The sequence below is a fragment of the Sarcophilus harrisii genome, chromosome 6 (assembly GCF_902635505.1).
Source record: "Sarcophilus harrisii chromosome 6, mSarHar1.11, whole genome shotgun sequence".
Classification (NCBI taxonomy): Eukaryota; Metazoa; Chordata; class Mammalia; order Dasyuromorphia; family Dasyuridae; genus Sarcophilus; species Sarcophilus harrisii.
Genome location: NC_045431.1, coordinates 159,989,811 through 160,003,249, shown reverse-complemented (window position 1 = coordinate 160,003,249; position 13,439 = coordinate 159,989,811). Strand labels below are relative to the sequence as shown.

Sequence of the window (13,439 nt, the reverse complement as noted above, 5' to 3'; positions counted from 1 at the left end):
ACATTTGACTGCATTATTTCAATAACTTTGTCATAATAAAATTGATTTTCTCTAAATGCTGCTATAAATTCTAGAATGCTGGGTTTAGCATTTTTTTTACTCTTAGCATGGAATCAATAAGGAAATAAATTCTACTTAATAATCAAAGAACAGAATATATAAATAAATGTATGTGCATGTACACACACACACACACACACACACACAGGAAGACCTGAATTCAAATCCAGCCTCAGATACTTATTAGCTGTGTCTGTTTGCCTCATTTGTAAAATGAGAATAACAATAACATCTGTCTGTTAGGGTTATTGTGACTATTAAATGAGATAGTAATTGTAAAATCCTTAGCACAGCACCTGGCACATAGTAAGTACTATATAAATGTCAGTTTTTATGTTATGCTTAGATGGACGGACATATATACACCTATGTGTGTGTATACACATGCATTTATATCTAATATGCATACTTATATGTTTGTATATATGTATATGCATATACATAACAATATTTTGTGTTAATTTATATTGCAATGTGTAAAGTTGGTTGAAGATCAAAGGGCAGATTGGAGGCAAAGAAATACTACTTAGAGATTTTGATGAATTTGGAATTTCAAATATATATACATACATATATGTATGCATATTATATATAAATACATGTGTGAATGTGTATATATACACACAACTACTTGTATAGATATAAACAGTTATATGTAAACTTCATATAGAAAACTCATGCATGGGCATATTTATGCATGCACATATACATGCATGTATATACATGTGTATGTGTATAGGTGCATGTGTTCAGTAGTGTACCACTACTGAAAGGTCCTGTATACCCATGGCATATGGTCAGTTACACCCCAGGAATTCTAGAATATATTTAATCTGAATATTTCTCTGATCAGCAAATGATAAGAGTTCAGAACCTTCGGGATGTTAATTCATAGTTCCTAAAGGAATGGTCATCTTCACATGATTTCAAAATTCATTGTTTTGCCTCTCAGTACAGGATCTGGAACTGCTTCCATTGAGTTTATAGTTTTTTTAATATTGAAACAGACTTGCATTTCTGATATAAATTTTTCCTGGTCTTAATATAAAATCTATTTAATATAAAAATATAAAATATACAACTGTATATTGTAGAGTCTTTGCTTAATAACTTATGGGCTATTTTTGTTTTCTTTGAGAATTCGTTTATCACATTCATTTTCTTTTTCTGAGACTGGATTATTTAAATTCATGATTTTGAGGAATTTTATCTTTTTGTGGACATTCATCCATTTCATTTAAATTATCTGTATTGTTGGGATGTAACTTGGCAAAATAGTTTCTAATGATTTCTTTTATTTCTTCTTAGTTGTAATTTCTTTGTCATTCTTTATGCTGGCTGTTCTTTTTGTTAAATAAGACTAGTTAATGGGATTTTTTTTCCCAAATATATAGCTTCTCATTTTATTTTACAATCTCTTCACTTTAATAATTTTGTTTGGTGCTTAGTAGGAGTCATAAAATGTATTGGTTTTCTCAGTTTTTTAGTTGAATGTTTAATTTAGAGATCTGTTTTTTCCTCTTTTCTGTTAGCGAATGTATATTTTTGTTGTTGAGATTTTCAGTCATGCCTGCCTCTTGGTAATCTTGGGATTTTCTTGGCCAAGATACTGGAGTAGTTTGCTATTTCTTTCTCCGGCTCAATTTACAGATGAGGAAACTGAGGCAAACAGGATTAAGTGACTTATCCAGAGTCACACAGCTGGTATGATTATATAGGATTGTAGGATCCTATATGTAAGTGCTAGAAGGGCCTCGGGGATCATTTATTCCAAATCCTTCATTTTGCAGAAAAACAAACTAAGGCCCAAAGAGGTGAGGTAGTTTGTCCATGGTCAGATAAGTTATAAACATATGAATTGGCTAAACCCTGGTCCCTGGACTTGAAATCCAACTCTGTTTCCACTGACCCATCCAGTCTTGGTTCAAGTAAAGACATTTTCAATAATGGCAGTTAATTAAACATTTAATCAGGGAGGTGAATAAAAAAGTCCAAATTCATTTCTACCCTTTTTCCTCACCATAATCCTATTGATGTCATCTTTGGCCCAGCTCCTAGTCTCAGCTCGTGACCCAACATGGTGCAGGAGGGAGCCCTGGCCCTTCCCACTTCCCCTCCTTAGCTGTGCACTCATTCTTGCATACACACATAAATACTCATATTCACTCACACACTCCTGCATGCACACACCCACTTGCATGATTGTCCATAGAAATCTAAATTTTCCTCTTGGGCTGTATCCCAGAAATTTCAGTACACTTTCTCAACACTGTCATTTTCCTTCATGAAATTTTCTGTTGTTTTTTCTTTAGGATTTAGTCTCCAGTGATTAATCTTTTCTTCAAGGTCCTTTCTTGAACATGGTATTTATTGACTTGTGATCAGGAAAGTCAGCAAAATAATGAGATTTTAAATGCAAAATCCAATTCCTATAAAATTAGAGTAATTACTAACTGACTTCAATTTAGAGAAATGCTCAATTTGTCAACTCACAAATTTTTGTTGAGCTCTACTACATATGAGATGAAATACAAATTGTCTTGATGAATGGACTACTGGACTTTGAGTCAAGTAGAGCTAGATTCAAATTCTGCCTCTGACATTAACCATGTGAAATGGGGACTGGAGCTATGATTTTATGGCTGTAGGGAACTCAGAAGAGGAAAGTCTTTCTATCAATTCAGTTTAACACCTTCTCATCAATGAAAGTCTTAGAGAGTTTCTCAGAACATAGAGACAGGATTTAATCCAGTTATGCATGTTCTTGAGGCTGGCTCTCTATGCATAATTTGCCTTTCATTCTACCTGCAAGATGAGAGGGAAATTACTTAATCTCCCTGAGCCTCAATCAGCTATTTGCATAGTCTTAGTGGGGAGAAAAAAAATTATACAGGATTTCTCATGCCAATAAAATCATAGAACCTTGACATATTGACATAGGATGAGTACGGTATTGGTTGGAGTAAGGTGTAAAGGAGAATGGCAAAAAAGATATATTAGATGTAGTTCCTACTCCTTTCCTATTACATTAAAGAAATATTAGTCAGAAATCACATTTATATTTAGAGGAACAGCACATATGCACAAAAGATAATTCATGCAAAGAAGAGAATTCAGTAGAAAAGATTGTGAATTAAACTAGTCAGATAAGATGAAGGGGAAGAGGGGAAACTTGTAGGCTTGATTGAATGCAGAGAAGGTAGAGGGAACTATTTGCAGGATATGGAGGCAAGAATGTTCAAAGAATTGAGGGAAGACATTGGACAGGCCATTGCTGTGGGTATTTGTGGAGGACATTGGATAAGGAAGATTGTGACCATATCCCAGAGTACCTTGTATATATGTCTAAAATAGTTGGCTTTTTTCCCTTAAGGGATTTTTTTTCCGATCAATAGGAACATTGTTGAAACTACTTTGTGTTAATTAATTTATATTGCAATGTGTAAAATTGGTTAAAAATCAAAGGGCAGATTGGAGGCAAAGAAATACTACTTAAGAGATTTATAAATTTGGAATTTCAAAATCACTGCAGGTTTGAAGAGGGCCTAGCCCTGAGCATAGTGCTAGTTAGGAGTCAGCAGGTTTTCTTCACTTTTCTCTTTTTCTTGTCATAACTGAGCAGAGCCAACATCTGCCACTTTTTTATGGAGCAGGAGATATGGAGGTATTCTTGAAAAGACCCTGAAACCCTGGGGTATTGGACTCTGTCCAATCTTTCACATTTGTTTATGTTCTGGACTGGAAAATATAAGTTGACCGGGGAGTAGCACTAAATATATTTTATATCAGAGTTTTCCAGTGTTCACAAAATATTTCACCTTGCCAGAGATCCCACCTTTTTTTTCTGGATTTAACTATAATTACCCTGTTTCTGGACACATAATTCTTTAAAGTGGAGCTGAGGAAGGAAATTTTTAAATTGTTTGGAAAAGAGAAGATGACCAGTCTGCCATAGTGCTGGTGACATGGCCTAAACGTCCATAATAAGTGCTTAATAAATATTTAATTGAACTGAATTGAATCTTGGTCCACTTTAGCATTTTAACCTCTTTTTTGTTTTATGAATACATACATTCACAATTATATTCTCATAATGAACCTCAGGACTCCTGTCTTATTCAAACAACTAGTGCTCTTAGGTTAGGTGGGAAGATTGCTTCATGGACCCAGGCAGCATTCTGTCTCCAGTCCATCCCTTCCCCCTATTAGTCAACCAAAGTGGATTCTTTTCATCCTTTTCCCCTAGAATGCCCATGTCACAGGTCCTACAAATCTAGAGGGAAATATACTCAGTTGTCATAAGTTACTTCTCATGAGAAGTACTTTCTCAAGAGAAAACCCAAATTTTATGTATATATACATAGAGGACAATGATGGTGAATCCAGAAAATGTACACAATATTGTAAAGGTTATTTCACTAAAGTACTAAAAGCCAACTTTTGCAGACTTTTAATATGGTGGGAAATGGGGACAAAGGAAAACTTGTTTGTTTACAATAAGATGTGTTAGAAGGAGAACTGACTTGGGCATCATGAGGCTGGGTTCTAGCCCCACATCAGCATCAGCTAACTATGTGATTCACTTTTGTCTGAGTCTCTTGGTTTCTTCATCTATCAACCAAAAGAAATGAGCCAGGTGATACCCAAGGTCTTTTCTACTCTGGCGTGGTACAATCTTATGACCTCATTTGACAAAATACTTTCTCTTCCTTACAAAGAGGAAGAAATACATGGGTCAGCAACTTTCTTTCAAAGTGTGTATATGTATGTAGTGAACATGTCCTGGGCTACGCAGAAGGCCCATGAAATGTAAAATTCAAGATTTCTAAATAACTCATCCCATAAGTGTCTTATACGTAGAGCTAAAGCAAATACAAGCCAAAGAGAATCTCAGTTTATTTGCTTTCTATAGAAGCAGTCTTCTGCTGGCCCGATGTTTAGAAGCCAGAACAGTAATGGGTTGCTATTTTAGTGAATTTGTGAATAGCCCTCATAAGCACAAACCAGGGTCAGGCTCAGCTCAACTAAAAACAATGACCCTGATTGTCGATTTGTTTTTCCTTGGCTTGCCTGAACCTACTTAAGCCACTAAGTCCTCAGGCATTTGTCACATTTCAAAACTAATAGAAAACAACCCCAGAGTTTCCATAACTTTAGAGAGATGGATAGATAGATAGATAAATAGACAGACAGACAGATGAGTGGGTGGGTAGGTAGGTAGGTAGATAGATAATGGAATATATAGATGATGGATAGGTAGAAAGATTGATCGATGGATAGACAGATAATAATTAAATAGATAGATGGATGACAGATGGGTAGATAGATGGATACGTGGATGGATGGATACGTAGATAGTAGATAGGTGGATATAGCAATAGATACATAGATAATAGAATAGATAGATGATGAATGGGTAGACAGAAAGAAAGATAGACACACACATACACACACATCAGTGTGTAAGAAAATCAGTAGATTTTCTTAATGAGTTTTGTAAGGATGGCAGAGGACTCCGCATTTGCTCATATACATTTAGAGGTAGTATGGCCTCCCTAGACCTAAGTTCAAATCTCATTTTTGCTATTTACTGCCTGTGCCAACCTGGAGAATTCCTAAGTGCTTTGTCCCACCCCCTTTTCTATCTAGAGAATGAAAGAGCTGAACCACGTGTCCTGTGAGGTCCTCTCTGTGGCTAGATCTGTGATCTTATGTTTTGAGGATAAGCAGATCCATCCGGATGGGATTGGGGGGCTGTTTTTTGATCATGGGTTCCCTCAGGAAAGTATTTAATAATAAACCTGCACTCTATTGCCATATATTGAAGACTGGAATCTTTTGCCCAGTCCTAATGAAGATATGCTTGCCTACAGATCTAGAAAAGCCCTCTCTGGCCATCCACATACATAAGGCAGACAAAGCAGGAGGATCTTTGAAGTGAAGCAAGTGTTTTGGCTGTTGGAGGTTCCTGGATTCCCATAGTTGCCTGCTGTTGTGCTTTCCAACGACACTGGGTTAGATTTGTTTTTGCACCAATGTAGTGTTGTCAGCCCATAGGCTGGCTTGACCTTTGCTTGTTTGTTAATCCTACACCAGCAGTATCCCTTCTATCATCTTTCTTCTACTTGGGCTTAAGGCCAAAAATGACTCCCAGAGAATGAGAACTTGTGACCCAGAGGAATCTGCCAAGAGATAGCCTTGCCTAAGGGGCAGTTAGAATCAACTGGGGTGGGCCCAAATCATTGTATCAAAAGGCACATCATTCTAATGAAACCCCTAAGGATAATGTATGAGGAGGAGCCAGTAGAGATTTACTCCATGACATCCCTGAATTAATTCCAGGAAGAAGCAATAACAAAGGATCTCCCAGGCAAGGACTCCAGAGACCCTTCATCCCACCTCTTCCTATCCAACAAGGTCTCCTTGCCACACTCTCAGTTCAGTCCTATGCTCACATGAACACGCTGATTAAGGAAAACGTTCTCTGGTTATATCTGGCCACTGGACCCAGACGGTCTGGAGGGGAAAGTGAGGCAGGTGACCTTGTTCAGCCCTCACTCACTCAAATCCAACTCACTTGAATGTCACGGCATGACCTTCCGAATGTCATGCCTCTTGTAAAATGAGGGAAAACAATAATCTTTCCTGTAAAGTCCTCTCCCTCCCTCCCTCCCTCCCTCCTCCTCCTTCTTCTTCTTTTCTCTCTCTCTCTCTCTCTCTCTTTCTCTTTCTCTCTCCCCATCTCCCTCTTTTCCTTCCTCTCTCCATCTATCCATTTCTCTTTTTCCCTCTTTCTTTACATTTTTTCCTCTCTCCTTCTTATTCCTTTCTTTCTTTCCCTCTCTCCCCTTTCCTCTCCTTTTCTTCCTTTCTCTCTATTTCTTGTCTTTCCCTACTGCAACCCTCATGAACCTGTAGATAGCTAAATACCACTTCTAGATTAGATGCTTATCCGTACTAATGAATGCAATCTCTTGACTGACCAACAGCAGTTGCTAAGCTCACAAGAACTGAATTCTGCAGTCATATCTGATGGAAAGAAGTGAAAGATTGTTGTTGTGCTCATTTTCTGAGAGTTCATAGAGGCTACTCTCAAAATTCACAAAACCCTAGAGAGATAACATGGTTCCAACTTACTTGCTGTATGTTCCTGAGGCATTGGCTAGGTGGAATTTTGTTTTTTAGTTGGAAGGCATCTTAGGAATCACTTCAATCAACACATATCCCTCCATCTGTTTTACAGATAAAGAAACTGACCAAGAGAAATTACATGGCTTGTCTAAGGTCCCACAGGCAGGAAATATGAGTCTAAATTTGAACCCGAATTCTTAAAATTTGCTGCTATGCTATCATTAAGGATATAAGTTCATAGTGTCATAAATGTGGACCTATAAGTCCACTGAGTATAACCTCTTCATCTTTCAGATGAGGGTAAATGACTTGTCCAAAGTTAACTCAGCTAATAAGTGTATAAGGCAGGATTATAACGCAGGTCTTTCCAACTCTAAGTCCTGATCGCTATGAAAATAAAAGTTTTATTTTCCTCTGCAGGTCGTGATAGAATTTTCATTTTGACAAAATGAAATATTCTCCAAGGCTAGGTTGAAAAGACATCGTAATAGATAGAATTCTGTACTTGACCTGAGTTCAAGTCTTCCTTAGATACTTGCTAGTTATGTGACCCTAGACAAATCACTTAATTACTCCATGCCTCAGTTTCCCCACCTGTAAAATGGGGAAACTACCTCACAGATCTGTCTGATAAGAAAATATTTGTAAAACACAGTGCATGGAACATGTATGTGTGCTCTATATAAATGCTAACAATCAACTTTCATTCTTCTTAGAGGGAAACCAGAAAGCACTCTGAAAAACCTAAATATGCCATATAAATATTAGATTTTTTTAAACATAGGCAGATAGCTTTAGTTCTTATAAGTTTGCACAGGCTCTGTATGATGATTTTCAGATACTGCCTGTCCTGGCTGCTGGCCAGGTAGTGATTTGAAATGTCTTTTTGACTGCTTTGGTCTCGGAAAAGTCAGAATTCCTTATCCAAGATCTTTTCCCAGGCAGCCCCAAACTAAAGGAATCGCTGGGATCTATAACATATAATAGGTGTAAGGATGACCTAGAATGAGGTTAGCAGACAGAAACAGCATCAGAAGCCATTTTAGTGTGCCAAATATTTACTAGATTTGAATCTCACTGAAAGTAGCTTGGAAAGAAATCCTCTCTCGTGATCATCCCTGTTGTCTTAAACACACAGTGAACTCAAAGTCCCTTTGAGGGACGCTGGGGTCCTTGGGCTTGATTCTTGGCCACTCTGGGGATGTTGTGATTTTGTAGTATGGTTGAGCAGAGGAGGGAATAACCAGATATGCTTAAAGACTATGGAAAAATGGAAATACTCAAGTCAGCCAAGCCTGCATGCAACCTGACCAAAAGGAATGGGTCTCTTTGGTAAACTGTGGACACACAAATCATCTTATTGGGAATTATGGCAATGAAACTTTGTGCCTCTGATAGTTTGTGTGCTGTTTTCTCAAAATGTCCAACAAGCAGGTACAGAACTCCCTACTAGCTAAAAAAAAACCTAAAAAGTCGCTCCAGTTCACAGACCTATAAATATAGTAGCAATTTTATCCCAAGTGGGTATAGTATGAAATATAAAGATGAAAGGCAATTATCAGTGGCAAGTTTTCGGAAAGAAAAAAAATTACCTGTTTATTTCATTTTTACCAAATTAAAAAAAAACTTTAAAAATCTGATAATTTGGTCTTTATGGTTATATATAGACATACACTTTGTTGGATGGGTGTCAGAGTGCATAGAGTACTGGGCTTAGTATCAGGAAGACCAGAGTTCAAATGTGACCTCAGATACTTCCTAATTGAGTGTGACAAAGTGATTTGATTTTGCTTGCCTCAGTTTTCTCATCTGTAAAATGAGCTGGAGAAGGAAATAGCAAATTATTCCAATACCTTTGCCAAGAAAAACCCAATGGGGTCATAAAGAATCAGACCCAAGTGAACAATAACAAAGCATTTGTTGTAGAGGGTTAGTATGTTTTTCAGAAACCTTCTGCAATAGCCACTGGGCTAAATTCTTATCTGTAATTATTTTTGTTCATATCTTAGAAAATCTCAAAGAGAAACAAATTCCTCCCCTGTTACCTCTACTGATACTTGACTGTTTGGGGGCCCTGAAGGAATGATAGATAAAACCAAAGAAGGCGGTTCCCCAACATAGACAGCCATCCTGACAGAGAGGCTTCAGCTCAGGCTAAAGCCATTTCTCATTGAATGTAATAAAAGATAGCCAAACTCAGGAGACTCATTGTTTATAGGCAAACCAGTTTTGCAGAGTCAAGGCTAGTCTAGGAAGCCAAGAAACTTCCTGGTGCCAAGAAAATAATCAGGATTCTGCCTGGCTGTCCCACCCTGCCATATAATCCTCACAGCACTAAAAAGAACTTATCTCCCAAAACAGAGGTGACAATGAAGCTGTAACCCACATATCCCTTCTACTCCTTATGTAAGGAAGCAGGTCAGCCAGACAGGTATATCATCTTTCACATACTAATATGATATCAATGAAATCACAGACTTAGAACTAAAAGAAACCCTTAAAATCACTTAGTACAACTCTCACATTTTATAAGTGAAAAAATCCTAGCCAAAAAGATAGAGTCGCTTGAAAGTTAAAAAGATTCTAAGAAAATGTAAGATTTGAAGAAGAAAGAAAGAAAGAAAATGGAAGATTTGAACACAGATCTTCTGATCTTAATTATACTTGATGTCTTTAAGGACTTGATGCCTCTAAAATATCCCCACTTCCTTTAAAGGAAAAACAAAACTAAACAAAACAGTGCAATAGACTTGGAAAAGGATTGTCTTGTTTTCCATCTGAAAATTGTTTTGGTTTGGTTTTTTATGTTTTCTTAAATCAAATGGATTATGTTTCTGTAACTTGGTCTCTGGGACTGTGATCCCACAGTCAGACTCAGATTAGTAGGTCAGGTTCCGAGAGTGTACAATAGATAGTTCCCTTTCTATTTCAGGTTTCTAGGGGTAAGCCTGAGGGGCTATTTCTCAATCCTCCATAGCATTGTCACTAATGAGCCCCGATCTGGTATGTCTCCCAAATATCAATCAGCCAGTTGATATTCCCACAGTATCAATTCAACAATTAACATAAACTAGCTTTATACAAAGGAATAATTACTGAGAAAATATAACAAGGAAAAAAGTACAGTTCTAAGGGGCAATATTTAATTTAATAAATATTTAAGTACCTGCTGCCTGCTAGATACAGTGTTAAGCAATGGATTATTCACTGATCAATCTGTTCTATATTTATGGAACTATCAAGGCCACTGGAAGAACATTAAAAGTGTCCCATGATAGCATTGCTTTGGGAGCACATTCTACTTGAATTTATAAATTATTGTGTCAAACCATTGAAGGGGGAGAAGTCTGCTCCCAGTTATCCCAGATGATCTTATTTATTTCTCTGGGATGTAAAATAGATAAAGTGGTAGAGACATGATGGATAGAGCTTTGTAGCCAGAGTCAGGACAAACCTGAATTCAAATTCCGCCTCAGACACTTACTAGCTATATGAGTAGATAAGTCACAACCTCTCCTGGACAGTTATAGCACATGTTTCACAGGACTGCTCTAAGGATTAAATGATGTAATAATTGTGAAGTGCTTTGCAAGCCTTAAAGAGCTATATCTATATATCTCTATATATTGTATATAAATATATATGATATTTATACAAGCTACTATCATCATCATCATCATCACTGCATACTATGCCTTGCTAACTCTTTAAAGAGTAGCCTAAAATGTAAAATTGTGCATATAAAAAAGCCCATTTTCACGCAAGCTCTAACACAATATCAAGTATTTTTGGTTTTAGGAAAATTGGATTTAATTACAGGATAGCCTCTACTGCTTAAGTAAATAACCCATGAATTAATTATTGTGGCAAACAAAAAAACATCTGCCAATTTTACTGAATTCAGCATCCAAATAAATAAAATGATGTATAAAAGATAGGGTTGACAATCAATTAATCATGTCAGCTAAGAGTTGCCATTGTCAGGCATGGGATCATATTTTGAAAGGTAAAGGAGAAAACATTTTTAAAAATAATTAAAAAACAAAAAGAAAATAATAATAAATTTTTAAAGGAAAACAAAATAAAGTGAAAGAAAACCTTAGAAGTCTCCAAATCCGACTCCTTCATTTTAGAGAGAAGGAGACTGAGGCCCATGATCACACAGCTCTGAAGTGAGGCCTTAGTTGGACCCAGTTTTTCCTCACTCTAAAGCACATATTCTTTCCATTACATCATGCTGCTTAAGGCCCTGCTTGATATAGCCTAAAGGAAATTCTCTAAGACTAAAATTTGCAGGTGGGTACTGGTCTTCATTGGTAGGGAGAATTTTCTCCCCAGGAGTTCCCTATATCAAAGGTCTGATCAAAAAAATAAATAAATAAAAGATAATGGCTACAAAGCAATTATCTATGGCTATCTCAGACAACAAAAATGATTTCATTATTTAACAGTGTGCATAGTGAATAGAGGGCAGAATCTTGAGCTCAGGAGAGTTAGGTGGAATTAAATTCCATTTCTGATACTTAAAAACTGTGTGACCATAAGCCAAGTCACTAGATCTCTATAAATACCCACCAGCTCAGGGGAAAGAGCTCCCATACCATATGAAATCCTTTAGTACCATAGTGATACATACACTCAGCCTCTCCAACAGGAACTATCTTTTAGCCTAATTCAAGGATTCTCCCATACACTGGATCCACACTGCTGTCCCTGGACCCATTTGTCCTCTAGAATCCTGACCCCAGGTGATTCTGAATAAGCCCTAGGCACCCCAGTTACCTGCTTCAACCACCAGCATGTCCCTTGGAACAGGGGGGGGGTGGGAATGACAATAATTGGCTCACTCTGTCAGGGGAAGCTTTCCCATTCTGGGGGAAAACATCCCCCTAATTTACCAACAGATTTGAGGCTATCAGTTACTCTCGCCTTGGTGTAATCTATCTGCCAAGACAGTTAACCAGGTGTGGCTGGTTCAGATAAGACTTAATTGTATTACAGCCCATCAGAATAAAAAGGCTGTTTCACTTACCGAAATAAATCTCTTGTGGAGGAAGTAGGTTCTCATTATGAGTCAGTTCTTACTGTATAATAAACATACACATACATACACATTTATATAGATAAATAAATATTTCTATATACACATACACACATATATGCACCAGGAGTCAGTTCTTAATATATATGTGTGCATGTAATGTATGTATACATATATGTATAAGTGTCTGCATTAAGATATCTTAAAAGTCTTAGAGAAGCATCAAGCTTTAATGGGTTAGATATTAAAAACAGAAAGACAGATGGATGACAGACATTAGAAAATTGAGATGAGAAATTAAAGAGTTATATTATTTCTAAGTACAAAAATTCTATCCAAAGAAACTAAAGGAATAGAATTGTATTTTTCAGATACATGTTTTTGTAATAACTTATAATATTTGTCACTATATATATAATAATTGTCACTATATTAAGAGAAACATTGACAAGAATAAGACCATATTCTGAAAAGCCTCGTATCTACACTGTGAGGAGGTAAACCAGAGGTGGGACTTAGCCAGTTTAAACTGGTTCCTGAGAATCAATTGTTAAATTTCCAAGAAGCCGACATACTTGAGGAAGTGTTAATAATGGAGGTTAAACTTGAAAGTGATTGTACCTCCCCTAGGGTTGTTAAACATTGACTAGCAAACTCCAGAAATAAGCCCAAATAAGGGGCTCATCTTTCTCTGAAACGAACAAGTTTAAATATGAATCTGCTCTCTCAGGACACCATACTCTCTTGCAAGCTTTCCATAGTTTCCAGCCCCATGAATGCAGACTCGGAGCCTGAGGAAATTGGAGCACAAGTTAGAGAAAGAAATTGGATGGCGTCACTAGCAAGGGAGAGTAAAGCTCTCTAGTCAAGTACCTGGAGACCTGAAAGATGAAGAAAAGATAGAACATTGGCTATATAGGAAATAAGACTTGGATGAGGTTACAGGCTAAGAAAGGGATATCTCTTAAGTTAAGAGATTAAGTTTAGAAGTACCAAGGAACAGCATCTTCAGTTGCCATGTAGTTAAAGAACATTGATTGTTAATGTTTGTTCATTTCAGTCATGTCTAACTCTTCCTGATCCTGATTTGGGGTTTTCTTGGCAGAAATTATATATATATATATAGGAGCAGTTTGTTATTTCCTTCTCCAGCTCATTTTACAGATGAGGAAACTGAGGCACAGAGGATTAAGTGACTTGCCCAGGG

The 13,439-nt window shown here is 36.9% G+C and overlaps 1 protein-coding gene across 1 annotated transcript in view; it reads left to right on the top strand.

Moving 5' to 3' along the window:
* Window positions 1–13,439, top strand: part of PARM1 (prostate androgen-regulated mucin-like protein 1) — a 118,795-nt gene that overhangs the window by 56,665 nt on the left and 48,691 nt on the right. The gene's annotated exons all lie outside the window — the stretch shown is intronic.